Raw genomic sequence first — 24,031 nt, 5'->3', positions numbered from 1 at the left:
GGTTCCAGGAAGGTACAAGATAGCTACAACTTAAAACAGGTCATAAACAGACTAAATATGACATAATAATTTGTAGGAACTCAATGGCAAGAACACGTTAGCTAAAGAAAGATGCTCAAAAGTTAAAACAAAGGCATTTACTAAATTTAGCTAACACGCAGTTCCATTTAAAAAAAATTTTTAATGTTTTATTTATTTTTGAGAGCACAAGAGAGAGCGGGGGAGGGGCAGAGAGAGAGGGAGACACAGAACCCAAAGCAGGCTCCAGGCTCTGAGCTATCAGCACAAAGCCCAACGCAGGGCTCAAACCCACAAACCATGAGATCATGAACCGACCTGAACCAAAGTCAGACGCTCAAATGACTGAGTCGCCCAGGGGCCCCAACTAACATGCAGTTTTAAAAAATAGACAGTTTTTTTTTTCAAAATAAAAAAACAAATAAGCAAACCAATATACAGACTCCAGGTGACAGGCACATGCTCGTATGGGAGACGATCAGTCTAGTGGGGGCACAGACAAGGACTCCTCTCCCTTCCTCTCCCTCAAGACTTGCAAGCCTACCATTCAGAGGATCCGAGGTCCTCAACTTGGAGGCTCCCGCAGTCCCAACATTCATTTTTGTATCTCTTTATAAGTAAAGGGTTCAGTCACACAGCCATTTCCTTCAGCCCTGATCTAGGAACCCATGGCTCCCACTTAATATTGAGTAGTTTCATAACAAGCACATTTCTTCTTAATCTAAAACATGTTCAAAAGGCTACACGGGGCCCAGAGAATCAGTTCACAGCCTCAAGAGGTCTGGTTACCCTGGTCAGTTTCTCAACCCTGGCTGCACGTCAGAACCACCTGGAGAGCCCAGAAAACACTGCTGCATAGGGCTCCCCCCGGAACAATGTGAAGGAGGAAGGACTCTGGCCTCGGTCTTCTGACAGCTCCCCAGTGATTCTAATGTGCAGCCGGATTGATGACCACAGCCTTGGATCGGGGCCCCCGAACTTCAGGTGCACGTGACCCATCCCGCACCTCCTGCAAATATGCAGCACTGACTGGTGCTCGGGGCTGGGGGCCTGGGCTCTGATCTGCACTTCAAACGAGTTCCAGCTGATGCTCGTGGTGTCGGTTAGTGGGTCACGCTGTGTGTATGCATCTGTGGTGCCTCTGACCAGCTGTCTCACCAGAGTAAGTTCTGGCGCAGGGGGAGAGTGAGGCCAGCTCGGGGCATACCTGTCCCTCCCTTCCGTAAGGAGGGACGCTGTAGTGTCTTCTTTGCAACAAACACCAAATAATTTGGAAATCACTCCTGCATTCACCTGGCCCAAGTCCCAGTCCAGGAACCCCATCCTCGGGGTCCTTAGAGGTGCTGTCTGGCTTCTTCCCAAACTGAACCTCAGACACTGTTTCGAGGCCTGTGTAACCCGCTGCTCTCAGACTGATGCCAACCGGGGACTGGCTGTTGGCATCAGCTCTTCCCAAAGGACCAAGCAAGGGTAATGCTGAGTTTGCACACTTCTGAAAACCTGTCACATCGCCTCCCGTGACTCTTCTCCTTTTAAAAAAAATTTTAATGTTTATTCATTTTCGAGAGACAGAGAGTGAGTGGGGGGAGGGCACAGAGAGAGAGACACAGAATCCGAAGCAGCTCCAGGCTCGGAGCCGTCAGCACAGAGCCCGACATGGGGCTTGAACTCACGAACCGCAAGATCATGACCTGAGCCGACATCAGATGTTCAAGTGACCGAGCCCCCCAGGTGCCCCTACTGTGACTCTTCTCTTTATCCTTCAGCTGCTCCCCACCGATCACAGACCAAAGACTCTGCTCCCATGGACCCAATGGCTTCCAGATTACCATGGCTCCCCACCAAATGTAGTATTCCAGATGGGGGATAATCACTGTAGAATGCAGCAAGGCAGGAAACCATGGCACAAAGGGCAGGAGCCCTAGAGAACTGAGTGGGTTCAAAAATCTGACTCTGCAACTGGCACCTTCTATAACGGGGCAAGCTACCCGACCCCCTTTTATTCAGTTTCCTTATCAGTTAGACAGGCAAGCGTGTATGTCCAAGAACCCCCCACATAATGGTCAATAAGTAAGCAGAAATTTAATAACTAATTGAGGAAAGAGTAATTAATTAATATTAATTAATTTGTGGCAATGAAGCAAAACTGGGTATTTGTTGCATCGTCTGTGGTTGTGTCTCAAGACTGACCCATTTGGTGCATGAGGTCAGCTAAGACCCCAGGTCTTCCTACTGGTTTTGTGAGCACAGACTCTCTAGGTCTCTCTGCTTGGGTGTTTTGCGAGTGGTTTTCTTTTTTTAAATCTACATGAAAGATGGCATTTTTCCTTGGTGAATTTTACCTTGTTGATTTTGATATCCGTCCTGTGCACATGTTATAATGCAGGCAAAGCCACATGACTCGACAGGTTTCATAATGAGCTCACAAAGCCAGGCAGCACGAAACCCACAAAGTCCTTGCACCTCACCCTGACCTTGTGATCCAGCCATTCCAGGAACAAGAAACAAACACACTTCCTTTGTTGTCTTTAGGCATGCAGCACTATTACTTTGCTGGATATCGTTATCAAAAATAAAAATTAGATCCTGGGGCACTTTGGTCGGTTAAGCATTCGACTCTTGATTTTGGCTCAGGTGTTGATCCCAGGGTTGTGGGATCGAGTCCCACTCAATTGGCTCTGCACTGAGCAGGCTCCATGGAGCCTGCTTGAGATTCTCTCTCTGCCCCTCCCCCGCATGCACATGCATGTGCTCTCTCGCTCGCTCTCTCTCTCTCAAAAATAAACCTAAATACATACATACATACATAAGTATTAGATCCTGCGATGGCAACTGGCATCCCGGCAGATAACTCTGTACAAGAGACACAACCAAAGGTTCTCAGTAAGCCACTGGCCCATGGAGTCCAGTGTCTCATACGTACGGACTCTTCTCTCATGCACAGGAAAACTACCATGAACAACAGAAGGCTGATCCAGCCTAGGCCATCAGTGATGAATGCCCGGCAGGGCTGAAAATAGTTATACTGCTCCCTTGTTTCCTTACTGTGATTTTCAAGCCTCCTACTCATTCTATTTGTTTATGTCATATAATTAAAATTTTCGGGAATACAGTCATAAATCACCACGCTGGTCACTTAGACAACAACTCACTGTTCTGCCGGCTAATTTGAAATAAGGCAAGCATCGTCTACGATGCTTTCAGCTTCTTAATATAGAGCTGCACCGCCAGGCGTGTCATGTAAAGACTGAGTGGAAAACACCAAACCGATGTGTTTTCAAAGGTCTTCATACATCGTGTGACCTTTTCTATTCGGGCCATCCTAGATTGGTTCTCCCTTCTCATGAATCTGTTTCTAAAAGATCATCTTGTCCCGGCTTGGAACGGGTTGGACTCAGAAATAGGACAATGCCTGGGCCTGAATTTGGTGCTGTAAAAAGAAGAAACTAAGGGAAGCCATGGAAGATTCTGGATCAAAGTGCAGAAACTAGAGACATGAAGGGGGCTGGGAACTTGGGGTCTGGAGAGGGCCTCACGTCCCCAAGAATCCCATGGATAAGAGCCCCGGGAAAGCTCCCTATGCACAGTGTTATCCGGGGCACCCAGGTAATATTTCAAAAATAAGTAAAGTGAACATATTCCACTGTTCCAACTTCTAAATGGCAACTCCAAGCAGATCCATGCCAGTTTCAATTCTCAAAGACACAGGAAAGACAGGACCATTACTGGCCAAGTACAATGAACCAAGAAGTGTCTGAGGTCTTCATCTTACACCTTGAAGCCAAGCCACATTCAGAAAAACATTGCCCCCTGCACACAGCCCTTCTGTGAGCAGTTGTCACATCATTTCCTCCCGCCCGAGGAAGATGCTTACATCTTCTCTGCACCTTCCGGCAGCTTTGGGACGTTCTAGGTTTAACCACAGTGCCTATTTATCTGAGTTGCACTGGATGTACTCATTTGTCACAGTTGGGAATACAGGCTCCGGGGCTGGATTTCCTGGGGTCAGATCCGGGCTCCACCACTTACTAGCTACTGGTTATTATCTCTGGGTTTAGCCTTCTGTAAAACCGTTTCTAAAAACAGGTGCTCACTAAATGTTACCTGCCATGAATATGATCAATAACCCGAGTAGTAGGGTCTGTGTATGAAAACATTTTGTTGATTTCAAGAAATATTCCATGGTTGTGAGATTGTGACATACAAACGTGCAGGTAATTAATGTCCTTGGTAATTAATGCCATGCAGGAAAAGGTATAATTTGTACTATGCTTACGTATGATTCTGACTGTGTAACAATTATTTGCCACCATCATTCTTAGTGAAGTTTCTTTGAATTTATCCCAGCCTACCTTCTAGAATCCCCTGGGTTTGGGGACACGCCTGACAGACTTTATCCCACAGAGTTCTGTTCTTACCTATATATTAGCACTTCATGTATTTATTTATTCATGAATTCATTCATTCTCTCAAGAAATAGTCCAGGGGCGCCTGGGTGGCTCAGTCGGTTTGAGCGTCCAACTTCGGCTCAGTTCATGATCTCACAATTTGTTGGTTCGAGCCCCGCGTCAGGCTCTGTGGTGACAGCTCAAAGCCTGGAGCCTGCTTCGGATTCTGTGTCTCCTTCTCTCTCTGTTCCTCTCCTGCTCATGCTCTGTCTCTCTCTCACTCAAAAATGAATAAAGATTAAAAAAAAAAGATTTAAAAAAGAAATAGTCCAGAAGGCTTCCTATGCCAGGCGTTGTGCAAGGTGCCTGGAATAATTCAGTGGAACAAAGGTGCAGAGAAAGACAAGGCCAGCCCTCTAGGATTTGGGGGTTAGTGAGGGAAGAGAGTGGACGGCAGACTCAGTGTCCGAGGCAGTGAGGAGGGTAGAAGGTCCTAGGGTTGGGGGAGGAGGGCACAGCAGTGATCCTGGTCAGGTAGGGCTCCTAGCAAAGCAATATTCAAGTGCACACACACAGGTGCACACACACGGCATTAACAGTTTACAAACTGAGATGGTGAGACAGATAGGCACGTTCAAGGATAAAGGTCACTGAAAATTTGATCCAGTCCTAAGAACTGTGCCAGGTCCACAGAATCCACGAGGCGCTGCAAGATCCTGATCGCCCATGGGGTACTTTGCCCTTCGTTACGCTGGCCCAGGATGCGGGACCCACTGAGTCAGCCAGGCTGCACACTTAATACTATCAACAGAGTTGAGCTGATCTGCTAACACTCACTGTTTGTAGAAAACAAAGTTAAGGGAGAAGGGGTATCAAGGTCCAGACTGATTACCATTAACTAAAAATGTCAAAGCTTGGGTGCCTGGTGGCTCAGTAGGTTAAATGTCCAACTTCAGCACAGGTCATGATCTTGCGGTTCGTGGGTTCGAGCCCCACATCAGGCTCTGTGATGACAAGCTCAGAGCCTGGAGCCTGCTTCAGATTCTGTGTCTCCCTTTCTCTCTGCCCTTCCTTACTCATGCTTGCTCTCTCTCTCTCTCTCTCTCAAAAAATAAATAAACGTTAAAAAAATTTTTTTAAAAAGTCAAAGCCTACAGCCATTATTGAGTTGTTTGGTAGAAGCCTATCTCTGTCTGAGAGACGACACCGCCATTATTATGAGTAGCAAGGAGCCCTTGGGATAAACGTGTCTTTTCTAAAGCTGCTTTGGTAACTCCAATCCCTCTTACCAGTCCTGAGGAGTGGAACACTTTCAAATCAGGTCATGAAAATCTAATAGTCCACTGCTATGAGTTGCCCCAAACCTGAATGCATTACAGAGAAAAGGAGTTTATTTTCTGCCATTTTCAAGAGAGGATATAAAAAGGCAACATTTATTGACCTTACCAAGGCCTTTGATGCAATTAACAGCAATTTGGCTGGAATAAAACTGCATGCAATTGACCTTACTTCATTAGTTTGAAAATTATTTTACAAATGGAGAGCAAAGTGCTGTAATTTAACAGATGAACTACGATAGCTGATTAAATGAATCTTATTTCAATTCCGACAAACGCGGACTACTTTCTAAAGATAACGCATTAATGAAGGAGGCCCTATACATGTTTGGTGTAAGATCAAGGAGAACTAATGTGGCTTTTAAATATTAATTTTAGATGAATTTCTCTTTCTTTTACTTTAACCTCTCGCGTTACGTACTAAGGTCAGATATTCCGCATTCATTGTTCATTTAAAATATAAGAGAATGATAAAATGCAGTATGAATTGCCTTCATTTTAACAATGCTTTTTCCATTAAATAATAGGTTTGAGTGAAACTTTTGCCCAATAAACTTTATTTTTTAACTCTTAAAATACAAGGTGCTAATGTCGTCGCACCAAATTTCAACAAAATTGGCAAATCAACTTCCACTGTGTTTACTGTTTCTAAATTATTTGTATTCTTTATTTTATGCACCCTGAATTTTACATTAATTCAACCACAATGGCCTTCAGCAAGATGTGATGTGGTACAAAAGCATCTCCAAGAACATGTGCATATCTTATTAAGACAAGGCTAGTCTTCTGTTTTAGAAGCCGTAATTTACAAAATGATGGAGAAGCCCACGGGATTTAGTTACACTTAACATCTTAGATTCAGCTGGGATGGTCTGACCATTGAATGAAGTGGCCTAATAAGTTCTCATTTGTAAAGTAACCAGAAAAGACTGAAGTTCCTTACAAAAACCATCACCAGTCAACAAATCAACAAGTAGTTAAGCATTTTGTTTGTCACTATAGGGTTAAGTACCCTAAGGATAAGGAAACAAATTCAAAGTGTCCTCTACCATAAGGAAAAGTAAAACCACAAAACTGTATAACATTAACTTTTAACTTCAGACTAAGAAAATGCAAAGTCAGTATAAAATTAGTCTTAATTGTATTTTCATTTTGCTAATATAAACAAGTAGAAAGTGAACAGAATAGATATGAAATGGAAAAAAATTTAAAAAAAAAAACAAAAGAAAAGCATAAAAGCATGTATATTAGCATCATGACCCCCAAATACTTAGGAATCAACCTCACACAAATGTGCAAGTTCTCTACACAGGAATCTTTGAGATGTTATTCACAGAAATTCAAGAGACAGATAATTGGGGAGGTATGTCACATTCATGGATTGGAAAAATTTATTTTATTTAAACATTTTTAATGTTTTATTTATTTTTAAGAGAGACAGAATATGAGCAAGAGAGGGGCAGAGAGAGAGGGAGTCATAGAATCGGAAGCAGGCTCCAGGCTCCGAGCTGTCAGCACAGAGCCCAACGCGGGGCTCGAACTCACAAACCCTGAGTTCATGACCCGAGCCAAAGTCGGACGCTTAACCGACTGAGCCACCAAGGTGCCCCAGATTGGAAAATTTTACATTGTAAATATGTAAATTGTCATCAGTTTCATCTTCTATAGATAGAATGCAACCTCAACCCCAAATCCCAACCATGAAGTGTGTATGTGCACGTGTGCACACTGTGTGTAATTTGACACGTTGATTCTAAAACTTGTATGGAAGTGTAAAGGGTAAAGGATAACAAATATAATCTTGAAGATGATAACCTTAGCACTTCAACTATTAGTTAATAAGTCTTATTTTGAAAGTGTAGTAATTCAAACAATACGATTTCAGCCTATGGATAGACAAATAAACCAGTGGAACACATAGTTCAGAAAAAGATCCACGTGTCTCCTAACTTTCAATGAGGGCCCCACAGTGCCGCTCTGGGGCAGTGATGCTATTTTCATGACCTGGTCTGGAATAACTCAGCACCCACATAGAAATACAGGAACCATGACCCCTACCTCACATCACAGTCCAAAGTACATTCCGGATCGCTCACAGACCTCAGTGTTGAAGGTACTATAGCAAAGCTCCTAGACAATAACCAAGAGAAATAGTTTCATGACCTTGAATAAAGCAAATATTTCATTAAGCAAGAACAGAAAGAAAACACTCAACAAAATGCAAAGCGTAACCAATCAGACTTCATCAAATTTTAAAATTCTGTTCTTCAAAAGACACTCGTGAAAAACACTCTGAGAAGGCAGCCTATGAAGAGGAGGAAATCTGCAGTCACACGGCTAATGACGTAAATGTATAAACCACTTCTATAAATCAGCGAGTGGGAGGGAGCGCGTCAGAAGACCCAATGCAATAAATATAGGCAAAAATGTGCATCGTACCTAGGAAAGACGGGATCCAAAGAGGCTACAGGTACATGCAAAGGGGCTGAACCATAGTAGCCAAGACAGAAATGGAAATGAAAATGACAATGAGGTCCCATTACACACGCACCAAAATGTCGAAAACAACAGCAACCACAAGGACAACATGGCCTGAACCGTGCTAAGCATCGGTGAGGACAGGATGTGAGGAACATAGTATTCCCGCACTGCTACTGGGAGCATAAACTGGAAAGAGTACTTTGGAAACTTCTGGAAACTTTGTACCCATAGCTTGCAAACCTCAGCATAAATGCATGTGTGCGGACACTGAAATAACCTCCAAAGATGTTCAGCCTGGGGCAGAGGAACCCCATCTGGAAACAACAGGAGTGTCCGCCGACAGGATGTCCGTCGGCCGAAGAAGGAATAAACGGGGCTGTGTTCAGACAGCGAAGCCCTTCGCAGAAATGCAAGCGGGGGCTGCTGGCACTTGGAGGCGGGCTCTCTCCGAGCTGATTTTGAGCAAATGAAATTTGACACAAAGATTATGTATTTGGTGATTTCATTTGTACAAAGTTCAAAAGCAAGCGAAACCCAACGGACGGTGAAAGATGTCAGAATGGCGATCGCTTTCGGGAGAAGAGGTGCGTGGTGGCGGGCCCGGTTAGGGAGAGCCAGCGGGCCGAGCTGGAAGGGGTGAGGCAGGCAGGTGGGAGGGCTCTGGCACTGGTGCAGCAGCGGGCGGGACGCGGAGCGGGGCTCACAAGGCTCTGGAGTGAATGACCGCATGCACGGAAAACACCTAGCTGGGAAGACGTCTTCTTGGAGGCACCAACGTTCTCAGCACCTGGATAAATGGTGCAGGAACGGGGCTCGCTCGAACGGCTGGGGGATGCGATGTCCACACTGTGAATGTGGCCCAGTTTATTTCCTCCTGTTTCATTGATTCCACGGAGCCAGGACTGGTGCACGGAGACATACGGGCCCTGGCTCACGTTGCTTTTGGGTCCCCCATGCTTCCCACACAGCTCGACACACGGCTAAGGCTTAATAAATACGTGATAAGGGGAATAATGCCCCTCTCCCCCATGGACCGCACTGGACATTCCGCTTGGACACCAAAGGACAGAAGAGGGGCGGGCAAGCAAATTTAACAACGACATTTCTCCTCTCACAAAGGGATTTTCTTTGCAAAGGCCTTGCAACAATAGTGTATTATGTTTGTTCTGGGAACCAGAGGTTTGCCTGTCATTTCCACATAAAGCTCCACAGCCCTCCAGCTTAATTTTAACTGCAGGCTTCCTGCCCCTAAATCAGTGTTAGTGTCACCACTGTCTTCTGATTGCAGGAGGCCTATTGTCTGTGTGCAGCACGGAAGCATCTTTCATTTGGCCGCTGTTCAACTCGAACAGGTTACGTGTCTGGTGTGTTTCGTCTCTTCCATTAAATACCCTGTAATCAGACCCAGGGTTGTTGATCAAAAGTCCTGTCCGTCTGCCGGAAGAAGCACACAGCAAAAGAACGCCAAACTCCCCCCACCATTGCTCAGCTGCCACGGAGAAGTCCCTGATCAGATCAGAATAACGGGCTGGCTCCTTGATGCCGAAGATGAATCCAGGGTGTTCATCCTCTTGCCTGTGTCTCCGTTTTCCACAGGGTCATCATTCCGGCTCTCGATACACTGGGCACATCCTCGTGCACGCAGATGCAGCTCCCCTTCCGTATCAATCAAGGAATTCAGCAGAAGTCCTGGTCGAACTCTTGTTACAAGGAAATAGATGCAGTTTAACCAGGAGGAAAAAAGAAACCATCCTAAAACGTTCGCCGAATACACTAGAAGACAAATCTGGCGTTTCCTTGAATGGTACTTCTGTAAATCACCTCGGGGTCCTGTTAGAACGCACATCCTGGCTCAGCAAGTTGGGTGGGGGTAGGTGGCTGAGACTCTGCTGGTTTGGAGCCTGCTGGTTTGGGGATCCTGGTCCAGAGACAGGGACAGGGACAGGGCTGCAGGACGCACAGCTGAGCACCTCTTTGGGGACTCACATTGCTGGTGATCGTTCATAGATATCTTGCTTTTTTAAAAAATGTTTAAAGCTTATTTACTTATTTTGAGAGAGAGATCAAGAGGGGGAGGGGCAGAGAGAAAGAGAAAGAGAAAGAGAGAGAGGGAGAGAGAGAGAGGGAGAGAATCCCAAGCAGGCTCCGAACTGTCAGCACAGAGCCTGATGCGGGGCTCAAACTCACCAACTGCGTGTTTGTGACCTGAGCCGAAACCGAGTCGGACGCTTAACCGACTGAGCCACCCGGGCGCCCCTCATAGATTTTATTTCTAAAGAAGAAAGTAGTGGATGCAATAAGGAGGCTGTTCAGCCCTCTGGTTCTTAAAACAAAGACAAATAAACAAAAGCACTTCTTACTGTGCAGCCCTTAACCCAGCCCTCGGATTCCAAATGGGAGCCAGATGACAGACATTGTCTCCAATTTTCCCCCACTTGGTTCTGGAGGGCCAGACTGGGGAGGCGGCTCTGGGAGCGGAGGCCAGAGCTGTGGACAGGGGTGCCCAGAGCGCCAGTGCTGACCTTCCAGCAGGCACTGCCTGGAGAGCCCCAGACAGGGGCACCCTGCCGGAGCCCAGCCCGCTTCTCGGGACACACGGTGCCCAGCAAGAGCAAAGACTGTGGACCCAGAGGCTGAGCAAACCCAGGCCCTGCAGTCACAACTGGGTTCCGACCCCAAGGCTGCCGCTTAACATGTGTGTGGGCAGACACCCCTTCCGATTCCAGTCCCGCGATCGGCAGGGGTCTGCTCATGAAAATTGACACCCAGAGGCTAAGAAGCAGGACTCTGAGCTGGAGGCCCAGAGCGGGCTGCCCGTGAGCCCCTCTTCTCTGAAAAGACTTGCTATTCACTTGAATTCTCCATCTTAAAGGGTAGGGTCAGAGCCTGGAAGCAGACATCCCCAGTCCTCAGGAAAGGAGGTGAGGGAAGGAAGTGAGGGAAGGGGGTGAGGGAAGGGGGTGAGGGAAGGGGTGAGGGAAGGAGGTGAGAGAAGGGGGTGAGGGAAGGAAGTGGAAGGGGTGAGGGGTGTGGGGAGCAGGTGTGGGGAGGGGTGAGGGAGGTGTAACCAGAGAGTATGAAGTCCAGCCTCCCGCCAGCCCCAGCTGCTGGCTCCCAGCGCCATCAGATGGTTCCGGGGCGCCCCTGCCCAGGCCGGGAGCCCTGCAACGCGGAGCACTGACCCCAGCGCACTCTGCTCACCCCGGGAAGCCTGCCGTCTGTTCCCTGGAGCCGAGGCTGGTGGTCCCCCCACAGGGTTCCGCGACCCGACTCCCTGCCAGGTCTGCCCGTCCTCCTGAGGGCAGGGACCGCGTCTCACTCCACCCGGCGGCCCCAGCACCACATTTTTCTCACCAAGTATTCGGTGCCTGCTTGCCGAGCGGCCCTGAACACAGCTCTTACCAGTTTCCCGACTCGAAGGGCTGTCCGTGTAAAAAGTCCACGAGAAAAGCCTTAACACTTACTTTTGTTTTACTCAACTTGGCGAACAAACGACCAGTGTTCTAATTCCGACCTTTACCGGTGCACGTGTTTTGCAGCTCCCGAGTTCTGAGAGGCAGGACGCTTTGCAGAGCGCTTTGGAGGCGGCAAAGCCATACAAGGGATCATTCACACGAGCACGCTGACTCAGGGATCCAGCTGGAAGTCACACGTGCCGAACACATTATGAGCAGCTTACTATTTCCTAAAAACCGTATCTTTCACATCCATCTGCTGGAGACTGTCCAGAAACACAATCGCACTTTTACTGTGGTGCTGACAACCCGCGGCTCAGCACGCCAAGCCCATGTTAAGGCAACCTTGTCTGTGAATCGAGTGTTGGCGGCTTGGACTGGAAACTTCAACGTCTACCTGACGTCAGAAAAGGAACAAACGTAAAAACCACCGGGCGTCCTCCCTCCGGTTGGCCTCGACCTCAGGGCACGTGTCCCATTCCACTGCCCTGCTCTGAGGCTGTGCCCTGCCCTCCCCTCCCAGCTCAGAAGACGGTAACGAACCAGGCGCGCTCTCGCGTGCTGGGCTGAGGACCTGAATCAACACACACGCGGCACACTGTCACCTAACTGTCGCTCGCTAGACAGTGACTTCTTTCCTACCGCGCTGGAAAAATACGGCAGAGAGCAGGCGACCTGCATGTCAATGGCGTCGCAGGAAAGAATCGCATTTGTTGGCTTATTACAACCCCTTTGACTTGTGTGACCTTAGTGCCATCCAGTCAAGGGTTGAAATAAACCGAGGAGGACAGCACACGCGGGCAGGCTAACTGCCAGAGGAGAGGCATGGGCAGCAGGCAAAGGAATGCTTCCAGAAGCGGCTCCAGAAGCTCTAACTCGTCATTAAGGATACTGTCCCTTAATATCTCCGCTCTGCGATTTTTAGAACTATTGTCAGAAGTCGTTATTTTGGAGGGTTTCCAATTATTCTAGACGATTCCACAAAGGGAGACAGGGTAACGAAATAAAGCGGCCGGGCGCCCCGTCTCCACGGGCTGAAGGCGCTCTGTGTGTCTCTTTCATCTGCCACATCCCGTGAGTCTAAGATGATGTTTTATTTGCTTTGGGTTTGTTTCAGTGACACCATCCTTTAAATAATTGGCTATTTCACAGCTTATATTCCACTTTAACCGTACAGGATGTTCGGTGAGAATGAAAAATCGTACTGAAACCTCAGGCCTATGAAGTCGAGCTTCAGATTTAATTAGAACTTTCAATTCTTTGTGGGCTTTCATTAAAACCTGCAATGCCTTTTATAAACATTATTTTAGTCCAATTACGTATACCCGTATCACCAAACTATTCGTCGGTCTGCCGTTTTAAGTAAGGAAAACCTCCCTGTTTCAAGAAAAGCGTTCTACGCCTTTCAGATCACTTACTAGAGGCTTCTTTTACTTTGGTATCTCACAAGGGATGAGGATCTGAGTACAGCCCCATGTGCCTCCTGTTTAAGTGGCATCTTCCAGGAGAAGACGGAGGCATCATGACACGTGGGTGCGGATTAGGGGGTGAGGGGGTCCTGGGCCCTCCTCTGCCTTCCACTGTGTTTACTGCCAGTTGTCCAAACCCCGGAAAGGCAACACCTCTGTAGAGTCCTAACCAACAGCTGGTGACTGAGAGTCTTTCAAAGGAGCCTCTGCATCCATCCCAAACCATCCGCCTCAGGGGGCTTAGTTTATTCATGAACCTTGTTGCCAGGATTGTGGGGGTGGTTCACTTGCAAGTGGGTGCCTCTCGCTGAGGATTAAAAGACGCCCCCGGGGAAAAGAAATCTACTTAGTCATGAACACCCCATCCCCATGTTGCCAAGCTTTCTCCTCCATCAGGCTCATAATCCACAAACACCTGTTACCATTGTTAGTAAAATACCCATTCTTCGAATGTCGTTCTCAGTTTGGCAACATTTGAATGGGACAAAATAAAAATGGTAATTTATTTCTAGCAATGTTCATGTAGAAGAGACGGGCATATTTATGTGTATACAGACTAAACACCAAAACACTAATTAAGTAAACTTAGTTTTCCCTCTAATCAGACTTCCAGGTAATTAACCGTCAGCTAAGATAAATTACAGTTTATTCCATTTTTATATCATGCGTTGGTCAAATAAAGATTATGCTTTAATGGTCAGATTTAGTTGCTAATGTTTCACGCATATGAAAGGATTTGTAAATACTAGCACTGAAATCTTTTAATGTTCTGAAAACTAATTTCTGCCTAAAACATTGCTCTTTAAACAAACAGTTGTATCCGAGGCTAGGGATTATCTGTCAGGTCCTTTTCATTTAATACACAACCACCCAGATTTTTGACACCCCAGATCAAAAGTTTACAACCTGTGAATGCGTACTCGACCCAGGCCAAGACTGGAAACACTGTGCTAGCCTCAGGGCACATCCTCTGTACTCCGGCTTAAATAAGAGAAAGGATTCAAATTCACCGGTTTGGTCAAAAGTAATGATCTGACATTGAGTAACATTACTAGGACAGTTTGCGTGGTATGGATAAATGATTCTGTGATAGTCCTCACTGAGATCAGTTACTTGAAACCCCAGAGTCAATATTTAAGGTGCCGTTGCTGAAGTGTATCCCCAAGGAATACACAAGTTGTTGTTTTGCATTAAAATAAATGACCCCGTGAGGCACGGTGATGCATTTAGAGCCTTACGAGGGACTTTCCAGCAAAGCTGGGCATGAACTCGGTGCTCTGAGTGTTATGATTAATGACACGGTAGCTTGGTTGTATCGCTTCTCAGGGTCCCTCAGGACACGGGACATATCTACTAGAAGTGTGAGAGCAGAAACACCTACAAGTAGGTGTGAGATGCTGGGGAGTCCTCTGTTTGGTCTCCACCCGTGTGTGAACCTCCAAATGGTCTTTCCTTTATCCTGGGAATCCGAGCCACTCTTGGGGAAAGAGCAGGGCCTCCTTTATTGCCAGTTATTTTCACCCTGGGAAATGCACAGGAGCTGTTAAAGCAGGAAAGGCACATAGAAGTCTGGTTCTCAACTGTGGTGACTTTTCCAGTACGTCAGGAAGTGGGGAGGAAGGCTTTGTACCTCTCTGCGAAGATAACTTGGTGAGAAAATAATGTACAGCAGCAGCCCTCCCCACTCCCAGGTCAAAGTATTTTGTTTCAATTAAAACGTATGTCAGTCTCAACTCACAGAAATCTCTTACGACACCGAGAAGGTATCTTGCACAAAGAGAAATGCTGTGCAGAGACTTGCTCTAGCAATCACCATGTCTTTCCTCCCTCAGCCGTCGGAAAAGGCAGGAAAAGGAAGCAGGGGCAGGACACAGGGACACCCTGACTTAGGACCCACCAGGAAGGGCTCGTCGAGGAGCTTGGCTGGCGGTGGCTCGCCCGGATGCACGCCGTGGAGTCCACACAGGAAGGCAAACGGAGCTGGGTTCCGTGGGGCAGAGGTAGGGGTAGCTAGTCCCAAGCAGTCTGGGAAACGGCGACAGCTCTCAGGAAGGAGAACATGCATGGGAGACCCAGACCCACCTCCACCAGCACAACTGTAGTGGCATAATCCAAAACGCACCGGGAGTGCCCGACAAGTGGCAACTTTATAAGATGTCCCCTTTGTTTCCCTACATGCCAGGTATCAAGCCCTTGAAACACATTCTCTTATTTGATCCCTACAATAACCCTTTGAGGTTATTATCCGTCGCTTACAAACGAGAGAAAGGAGAGGCCAAGATGGGCGTGTGAGGTCGGGCATGTCCTGCCCCACGAAGCTGGAGTCTGATGTGAGTCCCTTACCCGTACACCACACTAGCATAGCTGGCAGCCAAATTCAGCGTGAACCCTCCACTCATAGGAAATTACCCCAGGACATTGACAAACTCCATGTGTTACCGAGAGGGGGTAACGAGCGGGTGGGAGGGAGCACCCAGACAACGCCATCAGGGGTGGAGACAGTCGCCTTCATACAAATGACTGGGGTTCAGGGAGAAGGGAAGACAGCACCAAGGACAGAGCGCGTCCCTCCTGTCTGCCTCCCATCAGTCTTACCTCCTCCAGGGAGGTCACAATTCTTTTAAAAGGACATCAGAAAAGGGAAGCACAGCCACGTATTTACCAAACCTTTCCCTGCAGGGAACGGGGCCACTGACACTCGAGATAACAACCCTACACGTACCTGACTTTAGACCTGAAACCGAGTCAGAGGGCTGGCTGAGGCTCGCGTTGTCTCAGCGCCATGGAAGGAAGCTGCCCGGGGACTTCTGAAGGTGCTGTGAGAGGAGATGTGTGTGCTGGGAGGCAGACAGCCTATCTGGAACTTGGATCCACTATTTGTTAGCTATGCGTCCTCAGGGATTTGCACACTGAGCCCTGGTTTTCTCGCCGGTACCACGGCAGGCCACCACGTGCACGGTGCTTTCATGATCACACATAACACACAAGGTCTTGCACTCAGGCAACAGGAAGTCTTAGTTCCTTTCCACTTGTTAGGCCATTCGGACCTGCATCATTTTACCCCTTTACATTCCTTTCGATCCAATGCAAACAGACCTTGAGTCCCTTTCAGCAAAGCTGAGCAATCCAGTCGTGCCTCAGTTAATAGCAAGGTGAGTTTTGAACAGCATGCTCCAGGAAAAACATATCAACACTGGCCGCTTCATGCCCTGTGCCCCAGCTTAGTTTCTTTTTTTTTTTTTAACGTTTATTTTGAGAGAGAGAGAAAACAAGAGCAAGTGAGCAGGGAAGAGGGAGAGAGAGAGAGAGAGAGACAGAGAGAGAGAGAGATAGAGAGAGAGAATCCCAAACAGGCTCTGCACTGACAGCATTGAAACTGACACAGGGCTCGATCTCATGAGCTGTGACACCATGACCTGAGCTGAGATCAAGAGTCGGAAACTCAACCGACCGAGCCACCCAGGCCCGCCTCATCTTAGTTTCTTTCCTAAGTGAATTACTAGCTATCCTAAGCACATTCGTCACTTCAATGTCCGGCTTCCCCTAGGACTCCAACTCCAACAGTGAATTTCTTGCCATCTCAGCACCAGCATCGTCACGGAAGTGGCACGGCCCTTAAGTTAGGAGTGGCAGAGGGCAATTATGCTGTCATATGGCACCTCACACGTGGAAGGAAAGAAGCGGTCCAACTCATTTATGGCTCCTTAAATCAAAATATTCAGCATGTGGTTATGGAAGATTGAAAGGTACAGAGGCTGTTGAGCGTTCCCATTGATTTCCGGGTAAGAAACATCGGCCGTTCTGTCAACTCCTAGATCTACTGGTTTGCCTTCAGGAAGGGAGTCCCTAAAGTGAGGAATCTCCTGCTTCCCAAAGACCCTGATCTGAGGGACATCACAGGGGTCGGGGCCACTTCATCCCTGCTAGAAGTCCAGGGAGCACCTTACCATGCACTGAAATGTACCCCTTAACTTAGAAGGCTACTTCCTTTCCAGCTCAACAACTGTTCTTGTGTGTTTATATCACCAGAGAAGGCACCAGGAAGAGTCAGTTGCTTGGGCAAGATCTATGAGCCTGGAATATGGAAATGAATGCAACTAAATGTCATTCAGGGGAAAGAGTGAAGCACACACATCTCAAGACTAAACCTAAGGAACAAGGAACCGAGCACGGCACAGGATGTTTCTCTATTTCCATGTGATGCATCTGCTTCCAGGAAAGAACCAAGGTCGCACGTGTGCACTCTGTGTGGTAGGCATTGAGAAGACGAGAAGTCAGTCGTGATCTGGGGTCGGTGATCTCTCTCCATACCACTTTCCTCTGGCTTTTTTCGTCCGATCGTTAAAGAGCGAAAAGGGCACCTACAATTGTGGGTTTCATTTCTAAAACCCGAATCAACGGTGTACTCACAAAGATTCATTCCCGAGTCCTCTGTCACGACCTCCTCCATCTGGCCCAGTCACCGAACACAAAGAGGAGGACACGGCCAGACAATGTCCCCCTGAGCTGATGTTGGCGTCCTGATGCAAAGCAAAACGTGTATAAAGACTCACGTCCACCTTGTAACACCTTGGCCGTTTAACCCTGTTATTTATTTCAAAATGCTATTTAACATATTTTTGCTGTTTCTAAATACCCAAAGGAGGACAGAGGGATTTGTCAAAACTTAAACGGAATAATATTTAAGTGTGATTTATTACTAGGAATAAAAGAGCTTAAAAAAATTAGTGTCTCTGCTAACTGCCATGAATTCATTCATGAGAGAATGTATTCTATAGATTTCTATAACAAGAAATTGAAAGAAGTCCAAATACTGTAAGGGAAGTGCTGATTAAAAAATTCTAAGCACGTACCCTCGGCTACCAAGACCCACTTTCTGCAGTGGACGTGGGCTGTGAGCCAGATTTCAGGCCTGTGCCCGCCACTCCCTACCTGCGAGACCATAGGCAAGACAGCTAACCACCTGAACTTTGCTTTCCTCGAGGGTAAAGCAGGTGTAATAACAGGAACGGAGTCCACTGTTGTCTTAATTAAGATACTGCATGTAAAACACTTCGTGAACTTCTTGGCACCTCCTGTGTGATAAAGCCATGTCAGCAACATCACCCAAACCTCTACACTCAATACCTAGAAAATGAAGGGAAATATTATTTAAAAGAGTTTTTGCTTTTATTTTTAATTTTTTTACTGTTTTATTTATTTTTGAGAGAGAGGGACAGAGCGTGAATGGGGACGGGGAGAGAGAGAGGGAGACACAGAGTCGCAAGCAGGCTCCAGGCTCCGAGCGTTCAGCACAGAGCCCGGAGCGGGGCTCGAACCCACGAGCCATGAGATCATGACCTAATTTTACACCAAGAGATCATATGGGAGCAGTTTGGATCTCTAGTGTTACAAAGACAAGAAAACATGTCACATTAAAATCACTTGGGTCAATTATATGCCATAGCTGGTGAGCAGGAAACCTGAATGAAAGTCAAGAGAATTAAGGACATTTGTGCAAGACGGCTGATGAGGACACACTGAAAGCTGGAAAAAGGACAGAACTGCACAGACCCAGATGGGCCTTTGGGGCCTGAGCTGACTGGCAAGGATGTGGGGATTCCTGATTTATTTCATTGCTAAGCAGGTCCATACATCGCAACAGTTCACAGAAGATACATAATGGTGATTATAGAGTGTTAATTTCCATCCCGTTAAAGGCATTAGGAGTTTCTTGCAGCCTTCTATCTAAAATAAATTAAAATCTACAATATGTCCTTTTATAGCTTCCAAATCCAGCATGTGATCTTTGCATATCAATCTTGATCAACTAAGATGGCTCCAGAGAGAATTCCATGTTGTGCTTAGAATGGCCAACCGCGTTAACGGTAGAGCCGGCGTTAACGGGTACATCCGAAGGAATCTAAAGTGTACCTCTCTTGCACAAAACACTGCCTGCTTCTATTTCCACTCACCGAATGTGACATTCCTGATCTACAGCAATGAAAACAAGTAAGAACTGTGTGTCAAAGCAACCACACACTGCACGAGGATTGGACTTGAGATGGTCTACTCATGTTACTTGTTCGGCAAATTATTGCCGGATTCCAATGGACTGTTACGCAGAACATGTCCGTTGACTGCAAGCAGAAGCTTCTTGGCTACTTGTGGGAAGTGGGGGTTTTTCTGTCCTGTGGGCTCTTGACAAGAGGCCACTTGGTAGACACCAGTTCTGCTGACAGAGCTGCGAAGTCCCCTCCCCGTCGGGACAGGCAGCCAGCCATCCCCTCTTGCCACTCCACATTCACGCCAACCAAATTACTGTATTAAAAATAAACCAGGCTGCCCCCCTCCCCCACCGCTCTGCTGCCCCTGTCCGTGTCATCTGTCCCCACACCCGCCTTCCTCTCCCTGTATGCTTGGAATCAGCTGCGTTTTCCATGCATAACACGTGCTGCTGAACACATCTCAAAGAAGAAAAAGTAGCAGAGGGCTTTATTAAATCACATTTCTGCACAGCCCACACACGTCTATTATGCTGGCAGTGACCGCCAAGGACCGACCCCACACAGCCCAGCAATCAGGCGCTTTACTTAAAAGGAAACACATAATCTGGCCTGTTCACACGCAGCCTGGTGCAAGTTGAGAAATCTGGAATTTAAATGGCAACTTCGGAGGCTTAGTGACCCCGGGGGAGACAAGCTGGCATTGGTCGTCTGCTGCAACAGCGAGGCCGGGCTCGGTAAGAAACAGCGATGTGCGTTGCTAAGTGAGTGTTGAAGAGAACATTGTCTGGGTAGCATGACTGTCCCTACTGGGTTCAATGGGCTGTGTGTTCCTTAAAGGGTCTAGGCATTTGCAAGAAGGCTGCAGGGACACCACGGTCCCATCTTCTGATGTTAGAGGAGGAAATAAGAGGATGAATCCAAAAGCACGCTTACCCGAGAGGATATCCATGAAGGCAGGTACGGACATTGGCACTGGCCCTGTGGGAACTATCCAGACTCTGACACCTTCGTTGTTTCTTCTCTGGTTCCATTTCTTTTTGACTCTGGGCTTCAATCTTTCAGCATCTGTGTCTGCCATTTTCACTCCACTGTGTGTTTGGATTTTCAATTTCTCTGAATTGCGGGGGACTTCTAGGTTTTTCTGAGATCCTTTCTTTCTTCCCGATGCCTCACAAAGTTTCATTGCCCTACTGAGAGTTTTGCCCTCATAATAGGGAGGAAGTCCCTTGGACGAAAGTACTCATCATCTGCCGGAGAAAGCCCTTTCAGATGCAATGTGGGAGGGGCTCTGGGACAGCAAGATTCCCGGGGAGGGGGGGCTTCTCATGCCAGGTGGAGGGTGAAGTTTGTCAAAGTATAACTATACTTCTGGGGCCCTTTGAAAAATGCAAGCGACTTCAAATTTGCCATCCACCTTTGTGGAATCTTGGCAAGGAATCTCATCTTCCGAAGGAAACAACTTGGATCAGGATAAAAATAAGCAGAATGCCATATGGAAAATTTCTGCCAGAAGGCAAGACAAATACACTCTTGCTAAGCAATGGAGGCGATGGGGAGCCATGCAGATGCACCTGCCCTGGCCGGGCTGACTTTGCGGGTCAAGGACAGGACAGGTATACAGTCAATACGACACAATCTCAGGGGCACCAAACAAGGGTCCTCAAACAACAAATCCTTCAGGGCAATAAAAACACCCACCATATGGCTGGTGCTTAAAATTCCACCCTATCTGCTTCCTCCTTGGGCATCAGCCTTTATCCCCACTGAAGTGCAAACATGGCCAAAGCAGGTGATTTCTACATCCTTTATGCCTCCGGAGGGGTTTCACGGGACCCTTCCCTGAGCACAGGGCTTGATGAGACCTGCCTGGGTATGGGGCGGGGGCGGGGGGGGGGGCAGTGCATGGAGTGTGCCCGGAGAGCTATCAGGACTCAGAAATGCTGGGCCACTGCTGAGCCCACCTACCTAGTTCAGAAGCAGCTACGGAGAGCCTGGTGGGATTCGTCTGCCGTGTGCACAGCACCATGCCGACGTGGGAAGCTTTTAGGTATTTTCTAAAAGCTCACAGCTTGGGCATCTGAAGTAAAGAACTGGCACTTTCCTTTTTCTGTCTTGTTACAATATCAAAAACTACTCAATGGCTTGCAATGGAAACTTCTACCTGGGTTTATTTTAACTTCATGTTTGCACAAAGAATACCTTATCCTATCCTATCCTATCCTATCCTATCCTATCCTATCCTATCCTATCCTATCCTATCCTAGGACCAGGGAGGTACTGTTAAGACGCATGAGAATCCAGGCTCTTGGCCTGGGCCGTCTGTGCAAATGGAAGACGGAAGCACCAGTGACTCGGCCATGGTCTGGCACCGCTCACAGCCAGCTTTGCCCCCTCTGCCCCCCTGCAAAAGTCGGTTCAGGTTCACCTTTGAAAGAAGGGAACTGATGGATGAAGTACTGGGAATGACTGACCTTTCTATGCCCGGGTTGTTTTGGAAGGAGATCTAAGGCCCTCTGACATTTAAATCTTCTTGGCTTCCTGAGCCCTTCTGGCCCCCACTCCGCAGTTAACAGCACTGGACACACCCCCCCCCCCGGAACAAATGACTGCCTTCCCCGCCCAATGACATCACTTGCCGCATGTGACCCCCTGCTGCTTTCTGCATCTCAGCTCATGGTCCCCCCTCCATCTATCCCATCCTCCAGGCCTCCCTGACTCACCATCAGGCCCACAGGGGGCCATTTTCCCCACAGCTCTGAGGGATCTTGGCATTCAGCCTGAATCGCATCCACTCGACTTAACCACACAGTCCATCTTGAACTACACTCCAAAGTGTAGAGCGGGGTGTCATGGTCAACAGCTCTCAGAGCCCCGGTCACCTCCCCCAGCCTATGTTAGGGGGTGAGACAGGGTCCCTGCAGCCAAGAGCCACAGCCTTGTCCCCTGCCCCCCCCCCCCCACCGCCTCAGCATGGCTGTGGCACCTGTCATGTTCTAACTCATGCCATACTTGTCACTGAAGCCACATGGCTACGAGCCCTCCAGCCAGGACTGAAAGGGCATCTAGTCCCAGCACTGCCATCTTGTAATCTTAGACAAGACGCTTCACACGGTCCAAGTGCAATTTCAACTTGCGTCAGGCCAAGGGGCTGGTTTGTACACCATTTTGAATTCTTTCTAGGTCCCTAAGCCCGTGCTGCTAGAGAGTTTTATCATGCTAGCTCTCTGTTACATGAGCCTGTCCATCTAAACCAGTGTGGGCCAAACAACAACAACAACAACAGCAAAACAGGTTATGTTTTCTTCTATCCCACAGAATACCTAAGTGAAAGCCATCAACACTGCAGGCTATATATATGTTATTAACATATCCATTGGTACTTTTCCACAAATACCTGTAGAATTCCAAATCTGAACACAAAATATGAACGGCTTTCAGGAGGCCTGCATTCCACGACAGCTCCCGATCTCCAAAATGCAGTGTGGTGGGGCGCCTGGGTGGCTCAGTCGGTTGAGCGTCCGACTTCAGCTCAGGTCATGATCTCACTGTTCATAGGTTCGAGCCCCGCGTTGGGCTTTCTGCTGTTAGAGCCCGCTTCAGGTCCTCTGTCTCCCCCTCTCTCTTCCCCTCCCCCACTTTACACTCTCTCTCCCTCTAAATAAATAAATAAATAAATAAATAAATAAACAAACATTTAAAAAAAAAACACCTTAAAATACAGTGCAGCAAACAGCACTCAGATTGCTGCAATGTGTTACGGTATCTAATTCCATTTTATTAGCCTCCTGGATCGATTTTGTATTCTTGGTCTCCTACAGTAATTGTTCATTAAGATGTGCAACATTTCCCACCATGGGCACTGCCCGGATTCTGAGTGTAACACTTTACAGCCTGTATCTGCACATTGTTTATAGGTTAATAATGTCTGTGTGTCCAACAAATCATCTTAATGGTCATTTATACAACCCGTAAGTGGCAAAGTATTGATATTTGTTACGTGGAATGATAAGTACTCACAATTCAGGTGTGTGGCATTGGGAGAATTAAAAAAAAATTTTTTTAATGTTTATTTATTTTTGAGAGAGAGAGCATGAGCATGAGTGGGGGAGAGGCAGAGAGAGAGGGGACACAGAATCCAAAGCAGGTTCCAGGCTCCGAGCTGTCAGCACAGAGCCTGACGAGGGGCTGGAACCCACAAACTGTGAGATCATGACCTGAGCTGAGGTCGAACGCTCAACCAACTGAGCCACCCAGGCACCCCATGGGAGGCTTTTTTAAAGAAATACTTTTACATGATGTGCTGAATCAGCAACGTAGGGGATAAGAGAAGCAGGTGTCTTGCAGCCTGCATTTACTGGGAAAAGCCACGACAGAAGGGTTACAATGAATACCCACGGCTTCTTACTAATGCAATTAATGTGGTGATATTACATAGCCAGTGCATGACGTCACCTGCTTATCTCCACCACCTTCTCCTTCCTGTGGTTCTCTGCCTTCCTTTACGCATCATGGATTCTTGCCTCCTTTCAACATTTAAGTATTGAAAAAACACGACCATTTCAATCTCAAGACCAGGAAGTGCTAGCATATGAAACCTGAAGGAAGAAATACAAGTGTAAAGAAACGCTTGGAGGCAGAAGTAAGCTTGGAGCAAATAGAGGGACTCCATAGATCTAGCTACATCCGTCGTTCCGCCAAACGTGGCTGCCGGCGAGAGCTGTCGCTGCGGGCACTTCCTGAGCACCCACCGGCCTCCAGACCAGACTCCGGCCAGCGTCTGAGCTGGGATTCTAGTAAAAAGTCTCTGCAACTTTGTGAAATGAATTTCTGCATAGTTGTCCCATCCCCCATTTCAAAAATAACATGAGTCACCGCAAAGCATCGCCAAAGGCATGA

At 47.5% G+C, this 24,031-nt stretch overlaps 1 protein-coding gene across 1 annotated transcript in view; it reads right to left on the bottom strand.

The window, feature by feature from the left end:
- Window positions 1-24,031, bottom strand: part of DPP6 (dipeptidyl peptidase like 6) — a 713,986-nt gene that overhangs the window by 436,990 nt on the left and 252,965 nt on the right. The window lies entirely within an intron of this gene.

Source organism: Prionailurus viverrinus, chromosome A2 (assembly GCF_022837055.1).
Source record: "Prionailurus viverrinus isolate Anna chromosome A2, UM_Priviv_1.0, whole genome shotgun sequence".
In the NCBI taxonomy this organism is placed as follows: Eukaryota; Metazoa; Chordata; class Mammalia; order Carnivora; family Felidae; genus Prionailurus; species Prionailurus viverrinus.
Note: the sequence above shows the minus strand (reverse complement) of the source record. Positions and strands in the feature narration are given on the sequence as shown.